The sequence below is a fragment of the Macaca fascicularis genome, chromosome 5 (assembly GCF_037993035.2).
Source record: "Macaca fascicularis isolate 582-1 chromosome 5, T2T-MFA8v1.1".
NCBI lineage: Eukaryota > Metazoa > Chordata > Mammalia > Primates > Cercopithecidae > Macaca > Macaca fascicularis.
Genome location: NC_088379.1, coordinates 149,824,546 through 149,845,207, shown reverse-complemented (window position 1 = coordinate 149,845,207; position 20,662 = coordinate 149,824,546). Strand labels below are relative to the sequence as shown.

The 20,662-nt window shown below is 42.5% G+C and overlaps 1 long non-coding RNA gene across 1 annotated transcript; it reads right to left on the bottom strand.

The window, feature by feature from the left end:
- Positions 1 to 2,938: 2,938 nt before the first annotated feature.
- Positions 2,939 to 7,592, bottom strand: LOC141410343 (uncharacterized). The gene is made up of 2 exons (XR_012435138.1): positions 6,774 to 7,592; positions 2,939 to 6,563 (listed from the first exon to the last, which is right to left on the bottom strand). It is a non-coding gene; the product is annotated as an uncharacterized lncRNA (long non-coding RNA).
- Between the last annotated feature and the right edge of the window lie 13,070 nt (positions 7,593 to 20,662).

Here is a 20,662-nt window from a genome sequence, read left to right as displayed (position 1 = left end):
CTAGCATCATCCTGATACCAAAACCTGTCAGAGACACAACAAAAAAAGAAAATTTCAGGCCAATATCCCTGTTGAACATCAGTGTGAAAATCCTCAATAAAATACCAGCAAACTGAATCCAGCAGCACATCAAAAAGCTTATTCACCACAATCAAGTCAGCTTCCTCCCTGGGATGCAAGGCTGGTTCAACATACACAAATCAATAAACGTAATCCATCACATAAACAGAACCAATGACAAAACCACATGATTATCTCAATAGATGTAGAAAAGGCCTTTGACAAAATTCAACAGCCCTTCATGCTAAAAACTATCAATGAACTAGGTATTGATGGAACATATCTCAAAATAATAAGAGCTATTTATGACAAACCCACAGCTAGTATCATACTGAATAGGCAAAAACTGGAAGCATTCCCTTTGAAAACCAGTACAAGACAAGGATGCCCTCTCTCACCACTCCTATGCAACATAGTTGCCCTGGAACTTCTGGCCAGGGCAATGAGGCAAGAGAAAAAAAGAAATTTATTCAATTAGAAAGAGAGGGAGTCAAATTTTCTCTGTTTGCAGATGACATGACTGTGTATTTAGAAAACCCCATTGTCTCAGCCCAAAATCTCCTTAAGCTGATAAACAATTTCAGCAAAGCTCAGGATACAAAAATCAATGTGCAAAAATCACAAGCATTCCTATACACCGATAACAGACAAACAGAGAGCCAAATCATGAGTGAACAATTGCTACAAAGAGAGTAAAATACCTAGGAATACAACTTACAAGGGATATGAAGGACCTCTTCAAAGAGAACTACAAACCACTGCTCAAGGAAATAAGAAAGGACACAAACAAATGGAAAAACATTCCATACTCATGGATAGGAAGAATCAATATCACGAAAATGGCCATACTGCCCAAAGTAATTTACAGATTCAGTGCTATCCCCATCAAGCTACCATTGACTTTCTTCAAAGGATTGGAAAAAACTACTTTAAATTTCATACAAAACCAAAAAGAGAGCCCAGATAGTCAAGACAATCCTAAGCAAGAACAAAGCTGGAGGCATCACACTACCTGACTTCAAACTATACTACAAGGCTACTGTAACAAAAACAGCATAATACTAATACCAAAACAGATATATAGACCAATGGAACAGAACAGAGGCCTCAGAAATAACACCACACATCTACAACCATCTGATCTTTGAGAAACCTGACAAAAACAAGCAATGGGGAAAGGATTCCCTATTTAATAAATGATGTTGGGAAAACTGGCTAACCATATGCAGAAAGCTGAAACTGGATCCCTTTCTTACACCTTATACAAAAATTAACTCAAGATGGATTAAAGATGTAAACATAAGAGCGAAAGCCATAAAAACCCTAGAAGAAAACCTAGGCAGTACCATTCAGGACATTGGCATGCACAAAGACTTCATGACTAAAACACCAAAAGCAATGGCAACAAAAGCCAAAACTGACAAACAGGGTCTAATTAAACTAAAGAGCTTTTGCACAGCAAAAGAAACTATCATCAGAGTGGACAGGCAACCTTAAGATTGGGAGAAAGTGTTTGCAATCTATCTGTTTGACAAAGGGCCAATATCCAGAATCTATAAAGACCTAAACAAATTTACAAGAAAAATAACAAACAACCCCATCAAAAAGTGGGCAAAGGATATGAACAGACACTTCTCAAAAGAAGACATTTATGTGGCCAAGAAACATACGAAAAAAAGCTCGTGACCACTGGTCATTAGAGAAATGCCAATCAAAACCACAATGAGATACCATCTCATGCCAGTTAGAATGGCGATCATTACAAAAGTCAGGAAACAACAGATGCTGGCAAGGGTGTGGAGAAATAGGAATGCTTTTACACTGTTGGCAGAAGTGTAAATTAGTTCAACCATTGTGGAAGACAGTGTGGTGATTCCTCAAGGATCTGGAACCAGAAATACCATTTGACCCAGCAATCCCATTACTGGGTACATACCCACAGGATTACAAATCATTCTACTTGAAAGACACATGCACACGTATGTTTATTGCAGCACAGTTCACAATAGCAAAGACTCAGAACCAACCCAAATGCCCATCAATGTTAGCCTGGATAAAGAAAATGTGGCACATATACACCATGGAACACTATGCAGTCATAAAAAGGATGAGTTCATGTTATTTGCAGGGTCATGGATGAAACTGGAAACTATCATTCTCAGCAAAGTTATGCAAGAAGAGAAAACCAAACACTGCCTGTTCTCACTCATAAGTGGGAGTTGAACAATGAGAACACATGGACACAGGGAGGGGAATATTACACACCAGAACTTGTTGGGGGATGGAGGGCTAGGATAGGGATAGCATTAGGAGAAATACTTAATGTAGATGACGGGTTGATGGGTGCAGCAAACCACCATAGCATATGCATACCTATGTAACAAACCCGCACATTCTGCACATGTACCCCAGAGCTTAAAGTATAATAATAATAATAAAGAAAATGGATTCTTATTGCACTGCTGCAAGCAACTATATTGCCATAAGTTAAGAATATTCACAACTAGTTTCCAAATTCTGGAGAAGCCAGGCAGAAGAGAGAGGGAGAGAGACAAGTATGCTCCAAATTTTGTTCACAGGAGGATATCTTAATTTTTAAAGACCATAAGTAGCTCAAAATATGTTTCCTTGACTCTAAAAAACAAAGTGAGGATGAGCAAGTTCCAAGCAAAAGTCAAAAAAATTGATTCAGTTATCAGAAACCTGCATTTGAGAGCACCTGTGAATGTTCTATAGCTGATGATAAACCATCATGGGAAGAGGATCAAAACAAGACAACAATTGTCTGTGAGTAGCAAAATATCCAGGATAGTTACAGTCTGAAACACAATGGACAAAGAAATTTGATTATCTTCGTAGTTTACAATAACTTAACATAACAACTTTAATTGTGATTAATAGCATATACTCAGACATTGGAATTTTAGAAATCCCACACAATTTTGGAACATATACTAATATTATTCACTAAAATATAACCTGAATAAGATTTAACATCTCTTTGGCAATCCCATGTACCTAAACATGTCAAACATTCATGTTTACCTCTCTTCTGGATGCTCCAGGGGCCCTCTGTAGCATCCAAAAAGTGATTTTGGGAAGCCTATTAAATGTTAGAGATTTAAAACACTTGATGTCATGAAATAAAATTCCAGATTACCATACTTATTTTGCCAAAAAGATGACTCAGAAATTTAAAAAAAAAAAAGCCCTTTTATAACCCTTTACAAATTTTGCAGAGGAGCAGATTAGTGCCTTAAGAATACCTTGTTGTGCCTTTATTTCAATGCTTAATTTATAGGAAAACAATGGAATACTCTTTTGAATTTAGTTAATATGTTCATATACAGAATTTCTTTTGCAAGATTAATTTTTACATTCCTTCCACAGCTTGTTTGAACTTTCGGCTTTATCTTACATAATTCAAAACAATCCTTTAACCCTAAGCAAATATTTACATTTTGACAACATCTGAATTTTACCAATAATCTTTAAGGTTGTGTTTATTTCTCAAAGATTAAAGTCATGTGAACTGAAAGGTACAACAGCTTTTATCTCACCTTTAAAAAATATTTGATCCAAACACTTATCTTTCTTTAAGTCAATTTATTAGAGCTCTTTTTTACAGACATCACACACACAACACATACATAACTTCATAGACAGGCAGAAGAAGACTCGGTATCCATAAGATGTTTTTGTTTGCCAATCTCCTAACTGGATGATTGGCCTCTGGGTGGAGCCCTTTAAGAGACAGGGCTAGGAAAACATGCAGATTCTAAGGCCTAATAAACAGGCATAATTAGGAGGCAAAACCAGATTTTGAGAGGGATCCATCTGCTTTTAATTCTTGGGATTCCATGAGGAAAATTTGCCCCCTCTCATGCATGCATTAAGGGTGGCAAGGCAAAATGAAGAAAAATAATTCAACTGACTCAGAAAAAAAACCATTTCCCAGCAAAACGAGATCCAGGAAGAGAAAAACATAAAGGTCTTTTAAATATACCTATAACTTGGATATCCACTTTTAATTAAGCTGAGTGCTCTTTAAGAAAATCCTTTTAAATCTCTTATTATCTTACTTTAGCCAGGTCAAGCAGCCAATATTTCTGACTTTCAAGCTTTACTAAATGCTTAGAGAAAGGAAAAACAAAGGCAGTCCATGGAGGAGAAGAGAATCAACAAATAGCAAAGGTCACACAGATATCAAACCAGAAAGGACTCATTCCCTAAGTCAGAATTGAGCCTGCACCACCATTTTAAAATGGCGGAGGCTAAACAAAGCATTGCCATATGGTTACAGGCCACACTTCCAAGAACATAAAACAAGATGGAGGCCTGCAGCAATGTTTGCTGCTGACCATAGAGAAAGACATGCAAAGCACACCAGATTGGCTACAGCTTGGGAGAATATAAACAGTGAAACTTATATCTGGCCTAGTAAAAACGTCTTTATATATATATTTAAAAAGCCTCACTGTTAACCCAGTAAAGAAAAGGAAAAGACAGCTTAAATGCACAGCTGTGTTAGCTGCTGACAGGGTGGAGAATAGAAAAAGATGCCTGAGGAAGAACGTCTCATTCTTATGCAAATGGTTCCTCCAACTGGGGGAGAGACTTAATTGCTCTCTGACAGAGCCAGATCCCTTGGCCCTGGGAGGGGAAGACTCCGTGGACACGTGGTGGTGGATGCAGGCCAGCCTGCTCTTGGACAGCCTTGAGCCATGTGCACCAGCCCTGGCCAGGAGGGAAGCAAGGGAGCTGCTGTTCACCTGTCCATCCTGAAAAAAGAAGAAAAAGGCCAACATTCACGACCCCTGCGAGCAACGGTGAGGAGGGAGGGGTAATTTCCTCTACCTTCAGAAGTGTTTCAGTGTGAAGAGATCACCAAACAGGCTTTGTGTGAGCAACATGGCTGTTTATTTCACCTGGGTGCAGGCGGGCTGAGTCTGAAAAGGGAGTCAGCAAAGGGTGGTGGGTTATCATTAGTTCTTATAGGTTTTGGGATAGGCAGTGGAGGTATGAGCAAAGTTTTGTGGGCAGAGGGTGGATCTCACAAAGTACATTCTCAAGGGTGGGGAGAATTACAAAGAACCTTCTTAAGGGTGGAGGAGATTACAAAGTACATTGATCAGTTAGGGTGGGGTAGAAAAAAATCACAATGGTGGAATGTCATCAGTTAAGCTATTTTCACTTCTGTGGATCTTCAGTTGCTTCAGACCATCTGGATGTATACGTGCAGGTCACTGGGGATATGATGGCTTAGCTTGGGCTCAGAGGCCTGACATTCCTGTCTTCTTATATTAATAAGAAAAATAAAACAAAATAGTGGTAAAGTGTTGGGGTGGTGAAAATTTTGGGGAGTGGTATGGAGAGATAATGGGCGATGTTTCTCAGGGCTGTTTTGAGCGGGATTACTGTTTTAATTTAATGTAACTTAATTTAGGAGAGCTAAGTAATTAAACATGAGGCCAAAGTACATAAGAAAGTGGCAGTCTTTTATTGCAAATATGCACACACTCTCGGACGAGGTTCTCTGGTCCTCAGGTGTGGGGGGCCAGGGAAGTCGCGCCGGCACTCTAGGGTGATGTTCTCCGGTCCACAAATGCGGGGGCCGAAGAAGTCACACTGGGTCCTGCCAGTGGCAGACTTTTATGCATTGGTACTGGAACGGGGAGGGCAGTGGGCAGGATAAGGGCGTGATAGGTGCGTCTCCGTAGGCGTGGCCGGGTAAGTTTCGATCTCTTCGGATTGACATCACCTGGCGCATGCTCGGTTGATCTGCATCTTCCCGGGGCGGGCTGCATTTTCCCGCGCGCGGGAATGTTGGTGAGGAAGAACACAGAAGCAACATGGATTGTGCCTTCTTGTTCACCTTCCTCCATCTTGTCCTTTTTCCTTCACCCAAACAGTCCAACCTCTTATTGATTATAAGAATTTAGGGCGCTGTGGTCTGTCTGGCTGCTTCCTGCTGTTAAGGGGCATAGTTAGGGTCTGAGGTTGGCAGTTGGGTGTAGGGATGCAGGAGCATTTGGTTGAAGGTGACTCGGGTGATCTCTTGGACCTTGGCTTGGAGAAATTTTATTAGAATGGGAGCAAGACATAACATAAGGCAGAGGATTAGTATGGGAATTAGGAATGGAAGCATCTGCTGTACTACAGGCAGTAGCCATACCAGTGGTCCGGGGGTTAAGGGGGCGTTAAATTGTTGAAGCTAGGGAAACCCCGATAATTAAGGGAAGAAAAACAGCCCACTTTTGGATGTTATTGCTGGAGCTGAGCTGGGAAACTAGTTCAGACAATTCTCCTTCGCTATATAGGGTTAAGCTAGGCACTAAAGATACCGGAATGCAAAGGGACTGGGTGATGGAGGTATGGTTAAGAGTTTTAGATAGAGTTTGGTTACACCAAAAGTAGCCTCCAACAGGGGCCGTCTGGGTCCTGCTGGGAGCTTATGTGCAATTACACCATGAAGAGTTTGGCGTAGAGTAGCAAAAAGGAATCTCTGTCTCACTCTGTCTCTCTTCATCTCTGTCTCTCTTCATCTCTGTATCTCTTCATCTATCTCTCTCTGTCTCTCTTCATCTCTGTCTCTCCTCATCTCTGTCTCTCTCCATCTCTGTCTCACTCTGTCTCTCTTCATCTCTGTCTCTCCCCATCTCTGTCTCTCTCCATCCCTGTCTCTCCCCATCTCTGTCTTTGTCTCTCTCCACCTGTCTCTCTCTGTCTCTCTTCATCTCTGTCTTTCCCCATCTCTGTCTTTCTCCATCTCTATCTCTTCATCTCTGTCTCACTCTGTCTCTCTTCATCTCTGTCTCTCCCCATCTCTGTCTCTCTCCACCTCTGTCTCTCTCTCTCTCTCCATCTCTGTCTCTCCCATGTCTGTCTTTGTCTCTCTCCACCTCTGTCTCTCTCTCTGTCTCTCTTCATCTGTCTTTCCCCATCTCTGTCTTTCTCCATCTCTATCTCTTCATCTCTGTCTCTGTCCGTCTGTGCCTCTCTCTGTCTCTGTCAGTATCTCTTTGTCTCCATCTCCATCTCCGTCTCTCCACCTCCCGCTCATTAAGGCTGCTCCCCTCACCAACTCCCCTACCTCCTGGCTTCTCCCTATCTCTGACTCAACAAGGACTGAGTGACGCAGAGGCCCTTGGGGAGGTCTGGGCTTTCTACTGCCTTCTGGTTATAGCCTCTCCTTCGCTGTATCTGTCCTTCATCCTGGCCTAATGAGTCCACATTTTATTTAGGGAGAGGGCAGAGTGACAACCCTGGGTGGGTGGGGGGGACAATCTGCAGTGCCCTGCATGACTGAGTGTATCTGGTTGTCTGTAGACCAGATTTAGAATCTCCATACAAAGTTAGGATTAGTAGGAGTAACTAGGGGAATTAGAGTGAACCATAATAACGATGACAAAGGTGTAGAGGGTAAGTTCAACATTGCCGAAATCACAAAGGGCACCCTGCCAAGCTAGGTCTTCTATGAGAGTAAAAAGTTGGGAAATCTACTGGTTGGGGGATGGGTCGGGAAGGAGGGTGTCTATGGGGTTTATGAGGGAAAAGTCAGTTAAGTTAAGATGAAGAATGGTGAGGAAGTGGGAAAATTTGAGGAGGGTGTTGATCCTTGAGTAGAACCTGGCCACCTGGAGAAAGGGAAGGGGAATAGATGTTTTGAGTTAGGTTAAGATGTTTCATCCCAAGAGGGGGGTGGGACAAGAGGGCATGATGAGGAAAGAGTGGGCAAACCATGCATAGTCCAGGCAGTAACTTAGCATTGGGGTCTGGTGAAGGTTAGACGGTTTACCGTCTACCCCAACTACTGGGATAGTGGATGGCTGGCTAGGACCTCCATAGGTTGGCGAAACAGAATGTAATTGTAAAACAGAATAGGTAGCCTCCGTATTGATGAGAAAAGAAATTGGCTTACCTGCTACCTGTAGAGTTACCCTAGGCTCAGCGAGGGTGACAGGGGTCTCCGAATGTGGGCACCGTCAGTCATCGTCCAGGTGTAGGAGCTGGAAGGAGCCTTCCGACCCTTGAGGAGAGGCACCACGTTGAGGCGCAATGCCTGCCCTGCTGGCGGGGCAATCAGACTTCCAGTGTCCTTCCTGTTGGCAGGTTGGGCATGGCGTGGTAGGCAGGCGAGGATTTGGACACCTTTTTTCCCAATGCCCAGTTGTGCCACACTTAAAGCATGGACGGGACGGAGTGGCCAGCTTGGCCTGGGGACACTGGTTTGCCCAGTGTCCTGGGTCTCCGCATTTATAGCAGGAGCCCTTGAGAGACTTGCCCTGTGTCTTCCCTGCCGGCAGAGTGGGCAACGCTGGTTGGAGGGCAGCCACTAGAGCTTGCGCCTGAAGCACAGCCCTTCTTTTCTCCTTGTCTAGCTCTGCGGCCTCAGCTGCTTCTTCTCTGGAGTTAAAAACTTTAAAGGCCAATTTTACTAAGTCCTGTATGGGGGTTTGAGGCCCATCTTCAACCTTTTTTGCTTTTTTGGAATATCTGAGGCTGACTGGGAGATAAAATAGGAGGCTAGGACAGCTGCTCCAGCTGGGGAAGTGGGGTCTAGCCGAGTAAATTGGGCTAGTGCCTCTGTAAGGCGATTTAGGAAGGAAGCCGGGTTCTCATCTGGGTGCTGGATGATTTCCTTTAGTTTATCAAAATTGACCACTTTGTTAGAGGCTGCCTACATACCGGCCAAGAGACATTGAACCATAATGTCTCTCCTATGGCGGCCGGGCTGCTGTGGTTGGTAGTCCCAATCTGGTTCTATGGACGGGATAGCCATCTCTCCTAACGGGACAGTGGCGTTAGTTAAATGCCATTGATCTGCATGTTGCCTGGCGGCTGCAAGAATACGCTCTTTCCTCTGGGTTAAGGGAGGAGGACAAAATGACCTGTAAGTCATGCCAGGTTAGATCATATGCCTGACATAGGTATCGAAACTCCTTGGAATATTAGGTGGGGTTGGCTGAGAAGTCGCCAAGTCGTTCTTCAGTTTTGGGAAGGTCGGCCAAGGAAAAGGGGACGTGGACTCTAACCATGCCTTCGGCTCCGGCAACTTCTCGGGGGTGGGGGGGCCAACAAACTAGCAGGGGAGGTTGGAACAGACTGACCAGTAAGGTAGGTTAAGACAGGCTGACTGGTAGAGGAGGTTAGGGCAGGCTGACTGGTAGAGGGCTGACAAATGGGGGCCGCTACCACGGTCTTGGAGCGAGTGTGGATGGAAATGGGAGAGGTAAGAGGAGTGGCTGAGGGAGGAGTGTCGGACGGGGCGGTGGGAGCTCCATAGGGAGGGGTGAGAGGAGTGGCTGAAGGAGGAGCATCGGGAGAGGCAGTAGGAAGTCCATAGGGAGGGGGGTTGGAAAGTCGGGAGGGAGGTAGCCTGCCGTCAGCCCCATCTGAAATGGAGGTGGAGTCCTCAGTTGCTGAGGTGGGGGCCAAGGGCCGGGTTTAGGGGTTTAGGCTAACAAGACCTGGGCCATTTAACACCAGGCGCGCAGGTCTGGACGAGAGTGCAAGTCCTAAAAGCCTTGAACATAGATAATTTCTGACCACTTTCTGAGCCTCTGGCAGAAATTAGAGAGATCTAATAGAATGTTATAGTCAAGTGTGCTGTCTGGTGGCCATTGAGATTGGTTGTCTAATTTATACTGCAGCCATGCCACAGTGGAGAGGTTTGGATTGTGAGGTTCCCATTGTTTAACCACCAGAAATGGAAACCGACTTCACGCAGTGGCAAAGGTGATGTTCTCCGGTCCACAAATGCGGGGGCCGAAGAAGTCACACTGGCTCCTGCCAGTGGCAGACTTTTATGCATTGGTACTGGAAGGAGGAGGGCAGTGGGCAGGATAAGGGCGTGATAGGGGCGTCTCCATAGGCGTGGCCGGGTAAGTTTCGATCTCTTCGGATTGACATCACCTGGCGCATGCTCGGTTGATCTGCATCTTCCCGGGGCGGGCTGCATTTTCCCGTGCGCGGGAATGTTGGTGAGGAAGAACCCGGAAGCAACATGGATTGTGCCTTCTTGTTCACCTTCCTCCATCTTGTCCTTTTTCCTTCACCCAAACAATTACAGGCGGCGTGGGAACCTAGAGTGGGAGACATTCAACTGAAGAAAGATTTTGGGGTAAGGGGTGATATTGTGGGGTTGTTAGAAGGAGCATTTGTCATATAGAATTATTGGTGATGGCCTGGATGTGGTTTTGTATGAATTGAGAAACTAAACGAAAGACACAAGGTCCAAATAAGAGAAGGAGAAAAACAGGTATTAAAGAACTAAGAATTGGGAGTACCCAGGACATCCAATTACAGAGTGTCAAAGGGTGTTCAGTGTAATTATTTGCTTGGTTGGCGAGTTTTGGGGCTCTATCCTTGAGTTTTTTTATGTTGTCGTATACCAGGGACATTCTTAATTTAAAAATATACAGAGTCCTCTCTTCTTTGTTTTTTTAGCAGTGAGTAAGTCAGGGCCTCCTCGAATTTGGAGGAAAGAGAAATGCAAAGCCAGCAATTGTTTGTTAAAGAAGGATTAGAAATGGCTAGGAGAGAGTGAGTGAGATTGATAGTGTGGTGGAGACAGCTGGGCAGAGGTAGAGGGTGGCATAAGAACGGGAGCGAGAATAAGAGTAAGTATAAAAGTAAAGAATAGGACTTCATCAGGGTGAAAGAGTGTACTTTGTCATTGAAGATCTTCTATCCACTTAAAGAGACTTAAGGGTGGCAGTTTGAGATAAAACCAGGAGCCTCTAAATACCAAGAGCCTGAGAAACTGCTTGGGTGATTTGACTAATAAAGGCCAGTCCGTTATTGGACTGTATAGAGGTGGGAAGGACAAACCAAGGAATTATGCCTGACAAAAGGGAAGAAATGACCACTGTGGCCTTTTCAGACCCTGTGGGAAAGGCCTCTACCCATCCAGTGAAAGTGTCTACCCAGACATGTTTCCTGACTCGAGGCATGTAAGTAAAGTCAATTTGCCAGACCTGGGCGGGGCAAATCCCTGAGCTTGATGTGTAGGGAAGGGAGGGGGCCTGAATAATCCCTGAGGAGTAGTAGAATAGCAGATGGAACACTGATAAGTGATTTCCTTGAGGATAGATTTCCATGATGGAAAGGAAATGAGAGGTTCCAAGAGGCAGGCTAGCGCCTTGTAACTTACGTGGAAGGTGTCACGATGGAATAGAATGGAAGGAGATATTTTCCTTGGTCCAAGAACCATTTGCCTTGTGTGGGAAGAGACAGGTGGAATTTTCAGTGGGGAAGTAGGTGGGAGTGGCCAGATGAGAAGGAGAAAAACTGCCAGGAGGGATAGAAGTTGGAACACTAGCTGGTTTTTTAGCTACCTTATCAGCATAAGCATTGCCCTGAGCGATAGGATCTGATGCCTTTTGATAGCCCTTGCAGTGTATGACTCCTTTGGAAGTAAAGCAGCCTGGAGAAGAGTTTTTATTAAAGAGACATTAATGATGGAGGACCCTTGCTTAGTGAGGAAACCTTTCAGCCCATAAAACAGCATGGTGGTACAGGATATGGAAGGCATATTTAGAGTCAGTATAAATATTGACACGTAGTCCTTTTATAAGAGTGAGGGCCTGAATTAAGGCAATGAGTTCAGCTTCCTGAGAGGTAGTGGAGGGGGCAGAGCAGTAGCCTTAATGATAGATGTGTAAGATACTATAGCATAGCCTTCCTTTGCTGGTGTGTGGCGATTAGGCCTGGTGGAACTGCCATCAATAAACCAAGTGTGAAAAGGGTGAGGAACAGGAAAGAAGGAAATATGGGGAAATGGAGTGAATGTCAGGTGGATCAGAGAGATATAGTCATAGGGGTCAGGTGTGGTATCAGGAATAATGTGGGAGGTCGGATTGAAGTCCGGGCCAGGAACAATGGCAATTGTGGGAGACTCAACAAAGAGTGAGTACAGCTGAAGGAGCCGGGGAGCAGCAAGTATATGTCAGGTGTGAGAAAGCAAATAGATTTTGGAAGTTATGAGAACAGTAGAGAGTGAGTTGAGCATAGTTTGTGATTTTGAGGGCCTCTAGAAGTATTAAGGTGGCAGCAGCCACACATGCAGACGTGAGGGCTGGGCTAAAACAGTAATGTCAAGTTGTTTGGACAGAAAGGCTACGGGGCGCGGCCCTGGCTGTTGTGTAAGAACTCTGACCGCACAGCCCTTCATCTTGGCTGTGTGTAATGAAAAGGGTTGGGATGAGTTAGGGAGAGCTACTGTGGGGGCAGCTTCTAGGACTGTTTTTAAGGAATGGAAAGAGGTCTGGGGAAAGGATTTAGGATCTATGGGGTCTGCTCGGTTTGCCTTTGTGAGTTTACATGATGATTTAGTCAGGATGGTAAAACTAGGTATCCAAAGGCGGAAGTACCTAACCATGCCTAGGAAGGAAAGGAGTCCATCAGGGTTATCTGAGAGTTTACCTAGGTCTATTTTAATTTGTTTTAAGTCTGAGAGGAAAAACGGTACATGCACTCTGGCTGGGCCGAATTCTCCTCCTCCCACTGCTCGGATGGGGCATAATCGGGGAATATTGGCACTTGTTGGTTCATTGTTTACCCCTTTGTCTATCTCCTTTTGGACTGAATGGGTTGAAGGGGCATCCTTATTAGTTGGGGAAGGAGTCAGGGGGGCCCTGGGGTAGGGAGGTAGACTCTGAGGGCTTCCTGTAGGGCATAAATCGCACTTTTTACATAATTGCGAGTTGTCTCTTAATGAAAAGGAAGTTTGTACATATGGCACTTCACTCCATTTGCCTTCTTTTCTACAAAAGAGGTCTAGCTGTAAGATGGGGTTATAATTTATGCTTCCCTCAGGAGGCCAGGTTTCTCCCCCTTGAAGAGGATATCGTGGCCAGGCGGTACTGCAGAAAATGTAAGTCGTTTCTTTCTTAGTGTCTGAGGGTCAAATTGGTCCTAATTCTCCAGAATACATCTTAGGGGCATTTTTGCCTTGGGGGGAACATTTTCCATCTGAAAAAAGAACATAGGAATGCCAGCACCCCTAGTCATTTTCCGATGAGCATTAGTCCCAGAGCATCCTCTATGGTCCTAATGCTTATTCTTTTCCAGGGTGTGTAATCACCTATGGACCTCTGCTTATCGGATTAGTTACGCTCACTGATGCAGCAGTCCTGCACCTGTTTTCCTGCCTCTCTTGACCGTAAAGAAAGGGATCCGGGCTGCTGGATTCTAGTGGTCCTTTACCAGCGTGCCCAACATTGCCTTTGCGCTCAGGGGTGAGCTCCTTTCCAGGGTGCGTAACCACCCATGGACTTCTGCTTACCGGATTAGTCACGCTCACCGATGTAGCAGTCCCGCACCTGTTTTCCTGCCTCTCTTGACCACAAATGGTCCGGGCTGCTGGATTCTAGTGGTCCTTTACCAGCGTGCCCAATATTGCCTATGTGCTCAGGGGTGAGTCCTAGAGCTGGACTGGGCTCCTGAGTATTTCATAACAGTCCAGCTGCTCCATCAAGATGCATTCCTATAAACAGTTCTTATGCAAATTCATTTCAGAGAGGGTGTAGCTAACCTTTTGAGTCAGGATTGAAATAGTCTTTTCATTCTGTAAGTACTTTAAGGCTTGGCTGACTGCAAACAGCTGGCACATTTGAGGAGGCCAATTATCATGCAATTTTTAAACTCTGCTTCCACAAGAGTCTCCCTATCAATTACTGAATACCCATTGGGCTTTTTTCTCAATCACCTGGGAGGAACCATCTATCATCCTGTCCTGAAGGGAGTTCCTCCTAGGTCTGGTCGACCTTGTATGGTAATTAAGATTTAAATCCTGTTGTTTTGTAGAAGGGGTTTGGGTTTGGGAGATTAGCCGGACACTATCAGCAGGGAGAGCACATGTGTTTCCATGAAGAATTATGTCAAGATAGGTAATGAAAGAGGAAGAAATTTGGGCTTGACTGAAGTAATGGGGTCTGTCTGTGAAGCCTTGCGGCAGTACAGCACAGGTAATTTGCTGAACCTGATGGGTGTCAGGGTCAGTCCAAGTGAAAGCAAAGAGAGGCTGGGATGAGGGGTGCAAGGAATAGTAAAGAAAGCATGTTTGAGATGCAGAACAGAGTAATGGGTTATGGAGGGGTTATGGAGGGGTTGTGGAGGGAGATACTGAGGATAGGAGAGTATATGGCTTTGGCACCACGGGGTGGATAGGCAAGACAATTTGGTTGATAAGGCGCAGATCCTGAACTGCTTGAGTCTTCTTAAGGCTATTATTCATGGATATCTGTTTGTTTGTTGTTTATTGTTGGAGGGGGAAGAAGATTTGTTTCTCCTACTCTGCCGTCTTGCTGACATCACTCTGTAGAGTTTTATTCTTATATATTTTCTTCTAGGTGGTATAAAGGGATTTTCAATTCCCAGGTCCCTTTCAGAATTAGCCCTTTTTCCCCCCAATTCTTATATTAACTACAATAAAAATAGTTTATTTAAAGGGGCCTCTTCCTGGTAAAAAAAAAAGTTTACAATACAGAGTTGCTGGCATGTTATTCGTACCTACATAGGTAGATTAAAGAAAATACATTCATATTTGGCATTATTTCATTGAAAAGCAATTATATTCCAAATTACAACTTTATCTTCTTTTCATGATGACTGCTTCTTTAAAGCCATTCGTGGTTTTATTATTTAAATATCATCCTTAAAAATAAAGCTGAAATAGGTACCTTCAACTTTTTGTATCATAGAGATTATTTTGAGGAAAAAAGAAAAAAGAAAGAACATTGCTTTTAGGTAAAAATTGGACATTTGGCTTAATTCAGCGTTCTTCAAACTGCTACTTACCCCCAACCCCAAAAATGAGATAGAATTATGGAATGTTAGTTCTAAAAGCCATTTAGCTTAATCTCTTAATTTAACAGACAAATAAACTGAGGCCCTATTGGCCAGGCGGTATCTAATAGATCACAGAAATGGTGAGGAAGTCTGTGGTGATTTCTCTCAACTCAGAGTGATTCTTTTGAGCCTTGAGTATTTGGTTGGATTTGGCTTGGGAAGTGATGAAAGAACAGAAACTGAAAACAACAATGACCCATGACAGGTTTATACCCAGTTTGTTAAATTAAATCCTTGGCTTGACACTGTATTGCTTTCTTTGCTATATGTGGATTGACAGGTATTGACAAAATGTCTGAGGTTCTAATCAAAATGCCTGGTGACAAATTATAAATTTGACATGTTGAGGTTATCAATGAGCCACAGAGTAAGTCTATGGACTCCAGCCTACAGCAGCTATCATGCTGTCTCTAACAAGCCTCTGTGATTTAACAGGGATACACTTGATCTCTTCACCCCCAAGGAACAGATTAAGTGCTTCAGTAAATACGCCATAACATACTTCATTATACTAAGCCATTAATACACATCTCAAATACACTGAAAGCTGAGGGTCTTTAGCCACCCAAGAAGATACGAATGGCCTAGAGAAATACCTAAGGATATTTCTACTTTGATATATCATTGAATACAATTCAAAAATTGCTTCAGAAGTAGTTTTTCTATTGGTTTGACTAAAACCAGAATGGAGAAAATAGCAAATTCCTCTCCAGTTTACTCTAAGTGATTCCTTCTGCCACTATGCCTAATTTGCTGTGGTTTTGACCACATCAATTTCTTGACTGTGGGCCTGAGTCAGATTATAAGTTTCAGAGCTCCTTTTTGCCACCGTATAAGACTCTTTGAGATTTTACTTTCTTATTGGGAGAAGGTAAATTGGAAAAGTCTTAGAGATGTTTACTTTGGATGTAGTATCTATGTTTGTTGTCTGCTATTTTATATCTTACCTCTCTGGATATAATTCTGTTGGTAATAGAATAACATAGTTACAAAGTTTTCATACCACATTGGAACCAAGAGATCATTTAAGTCAGTCTTTCATTTTAAAGGTGAACAAATTATCGGTCAAAAATGTGAAAGACAGCCATTTTTGTTGATGTTATCTTAAAGGGGTTCAGTATCTGTAGCTTATTTTCTGAAAAACAAACACATTTCTCCTTTTTAATCTTTAGTCGTAATTTGGTTTTCATCATCTTTTAGTGATATGGCATTTTGGGTGAGAAAACAGGTGGAAAGAGATAACTTGGCCAAAGTCAGAGACTGAGGTAAGGTGAGGCAAACCTGGTGCTGAATTTCAGTGTACTAGTCCTTCAGAGAAGCCCAGATTATTTTCTAACTCATTTGTCTTTTTGGAGTGGTTGGAAGGAAGGGGTGGTTATGACTGATTTCCTTGAAAAACTTCAGCTTGAATTGACAGAACCAGTAATAAATACAAATGTAGGAAATGTGTGTCCAGGGAAGGCTTCTTTAAGAGAAAACATAATGGTACTAATCTCTAGTAGTGCAAGAAGTTGTCTACTTCAGCTGTAGGGTCATATGACAATCGCTTTGTAGTCTGTAAATTCAAATCTTTCACTAAAATGGGATCTAGTAACTCATGATTGCTTTAAGCTTAAAAACAAAACAAAATTAAGTTCACTGCTCTTAGGCAAATACTTTTTCCTAATTAGCTCTAACAATATGTCTTACATATCTTAGATGAAGAATGAGCAGATTTTAGGTGTAATCTAATAAGCATTATTACTCTCTTTAGGAAAAAATTATTAAGAATAATGAAATGATGGGATTGTGGATAATTGTTTAGGATATACATGTGCTGCTTATTTTTCTATTAAAAATATGAGGAGTAAAAACAAAATATGACTTTTCTTATTGTTTTAATTTTCTTTAAAATTACTTGTTAGTGTTCCCCATAAAACCATGTGTCGTAATAACACCATTGAATTCCATTTCTGTTCAAGTTCAAGTTTTAATAAAAATCCAGGAATCCTAGACATCAGGAATACACCAGTGACCAACAGTGATGTCCTAACACTGTGAAAATGTAATATTCATTTGTACTGTCTTCTCCACTTTATCTTAAATTCCTCCAGGATAGACACCATGTCTTATTTATCTATCTCCAGTTTATAGAACAATGGGATACTCAATGAATGTCTTTTGAATAACTCACGAATTAAGCTCTATAATCCTGGTGTGTATTCTGAGTTTCTCATGAATAGGATAAAATTCCAATTCTAAATGTATAAAACAGGGTAGTGTCTAAAAAATTTGGCATCATAGCTCACACATATATAACTTGATACAGCTTTCAATACATGGGAAGAATGCTTCAAGGCATAATAAATAGTATTCCCTTCTTGATGCTGATGACATGGTTTTATTAACACAAACCAGGATTTTTCTTTCAAAGCTGCTGAACCTGTTGGCTACTTACTGTCAGAACAGTTTAACATCAACCATGCTACAACGAAAACCATTGTGTTTGACAGACATTCTCCAGTATTTAAATGAACAATACTAAGTAACCCTATACAACAGGTCAGCTCATTCAGCTATTTGAATGTATATTTTGCTTCTAACTTACTCGGGTGGGTCCATCAGGATATAATTCTACTTAAAAAAAGAAAACCAGACATTCACTGAGGCCAGGCTGAACTGCTTTTATGGTCAAGGCAGCCAATTGGTAGTTTTTAGAGTGCCTGGTCATCTAGGAACCGCCCCTTCTGTTTAGAAGGGATGCTAATCCCTCCCCCAGCCTTCTTGCTCAGGATTACATGAGTCTTTAGACTCTGAATAAAGCTGTCAGCTGCCATGAACAGGAAAATAGATAAGAGAAACATTCCTGAGAAGAAGGAGTGGCCTGGGGCAGGAGGGAGTGGAATGGAGCTCCTGGAGGGAGCGGAGGGGATGAAACATAAAGAATGGATACACCCACACAGCAAGTTCAGATACATGAACAAAGACTCTTCAGTGCCTGGGCTGAGATAGGATAATAAGGCCAGACCACCACAGTGGTGCCGGAGGATGGCCAAGGGGTGAGGTCACTGTGTGTGTCAGGAGGGTGACTTGCAGGGAAGAAGGGCCCAGCTACCTAACCAGCTTTCTGCCTCTGTATTTAGAACTCAACTTGCAGGAATAGCACTTTGCATCTATGAATTGGGCAAGTGAAATAAAAGAGCAAAAACCAAGGAGAGTGGTTCTAAAGCTGTGGAAAACGCTGGTTCATCAGGGAGGTGCTGCTCCCGAATAAATTGTTGCAAGTATGAAGCCTGGTAACACCAGCCTTCAAAACTTTTCAGACCTAAATTTATCTTCACTTCATGGCACAGAACCTGAGAGTCTCAACTCAATACTCACCTGAGCATTTGAACAGTCAGCATTCCTTATTGCGAAAATAATTTGGCTTTGTTTATAAGCAAAACCTCTGTGTCCTGTTTCTGCACTGGGACAGAGAATGTCAGGTCCCTAGGAATTTTAAAGGCATAAGGTCAGCTCCACCACACATGGATCCCTAATATAAAAAAGGTACTCCTTTTTAATGAGCAGTGTGGAATACTGGCATCTCAGATACCAGTAGAGAGTCCCTGTAGGAAATGACAGCAATTTGCTTATCAAAGCATGGCTGAAACATGCATGATTGAAGAAATCTGTTGGGCCTGAGAGTCAAGTGAACTGGAAAATATTGTGTGTTTCAAGGAAAACTGCATCATCAACAGCACAGGCTTCCAGACGATCCAATTCTAGCCCTGCGCATTGATTTTGAGCTATTTTTCAGTGCTTTGTTGATTGTAGGTAACTAATAGATACGTACCTTGTGGCTGTTTTAGTAGTGATTTTAGTATACCTTCTCCCCGATGTGGAAAAACTCATTTTAGTCCCTCTTTGCAATTCATCTCTTCTCCCTATAAATTTGTTCTGACTTTCTCTTTGAACTGGTTATAACATCTGCCCAGTTCCTTCATATCATATGACATGGGAAAGTTTTAACACCTGTTCATTTTTATATATCAGAGTTGTGCTTTTACATTTTTGTAAAAATTATTTTTTAACAACTCTCTTTTCTACTATGCTCTCAAAACATTATTTCTTCACTAGGGGTAACAAGGAAAACTAGTATGTATATATTTCATAAAATGTTCTTCATGGGACCCAAGAAATCTCTGGGGCAAATTTTTCAGGATGAAAATGATTCCACTGTAGCTCAAACTCCACATGTCTGCTATTTACCTTAAGGTTCTGGTGCTTTCTCTGTGCCTCTGCTCATCCTTATCATCCACATTTTTATGTAGCTTCAGGGAATCTGAGCATCAATAAGATGAAATTTGCCAGTTCTCGCATCCTCCGGCATGTTGTAAATTGCCCTACATTCTTTCTGAAGGTGGATCATATTAAATCATACAATAATTGCTTTTTTCCCCTCATTTCCTACTCTTGAATAGTCAAAAAAGCTCAAGGTTCCCCTGATGAAGTTAAATATGCCTATTTTTATCTAAAAATAATTTTTTCAGGATGTAAGAAACGATTAAGAACTATAAAGAAAACTTAGACTGCAAGTTTTGCTTAAGTGTGGAGTGTTTGGGATATAGTGTGTAACAAGTTGTTTATGTTGCAGTTCAGTCAATGCTTATGGAAGCTTACTGTGAGTAAATCACCATATATGACACCCAGATACAAGGAGTAAGTGAAACAAAATCCCCATGTTCAAGGAACTCAAAGGAGGAAACCCTCATGTGACAACTAACCATACAATACTGTGCAATCACTGCTGTCCTTAGTTACATAAGTATTATTGGGGGACGGGGGAAACAAGATGGGTGTAAAAAATGAATATAATTGCTTGGTTAAAAAATATATCTAGGCTGGGTGTGGTGGCTCACACCTGTAATCCTAGCAGTTTGGGAGGCCGAGACGAGTGGATCACTTGAGGTCAGGAGTTTGAAACCAGCCTGGCCAACATGGTGAAACCCCATCTCTACTAAAGAAAGTACAAAAAAAATTAGCCAAATGTGGTGGCAGGCACCTGTAATCCCAGCTACTTGGGAGGCTGAGGAAGGAAAATTGCTTGAACCTGGGAGGCAGAAATTTCAGTGAGCTGAGGTTGCACCATTGCACTCCAGCCTGGGCGACGGAGCGATACTCCATCTCAATAAAAAAAAAATTACCTAGAATTTTAATTGAAGAGACTTGAGAGTTGTCTAATAACTTTCCAAGTGAGGAATCTATTTTATGATTGACATTCATTTGTATTGTAAGAATAGATATCCATTCAAGTGGGTGATTGCACCATGATTGAATAGCAAATACTTCTTACCTCTCACTTAAACTATGGCTGCTATTGTGTCATTGCAGGGAATTAAACTGCAAAATGTGTTGCTGTGTTTGTAGTCTACCTATGAATGTAAAGAAGTCATTTGCAGGCTCAACTCAGTGGCTCACACCTATAATCCCAACACTTTGGGAAGCCAAGACTGAAGGATCATTTGAGCCCAGAAGTTCAAGACTAACATGGGCAACATGGTGAAACTATATCTCTATAATAGAATAAAAAAATTATCCAGGTGTGATGGTATGTGCCTGTAGTCCTAGCTACTAAGGAGGCTGAAGTGAGAGGACCACCTGAGCTCGGAAAGTCAAGGCTGCAGTGAGCTGAAATCCTGCCACTGTACTCCAGCCTGTGTGACCGGAGTGAAACCCTGTCTCAAAAAAAAAAAAAAAGTCATTTTCAAAAGACTTTTGGCAGACTAAT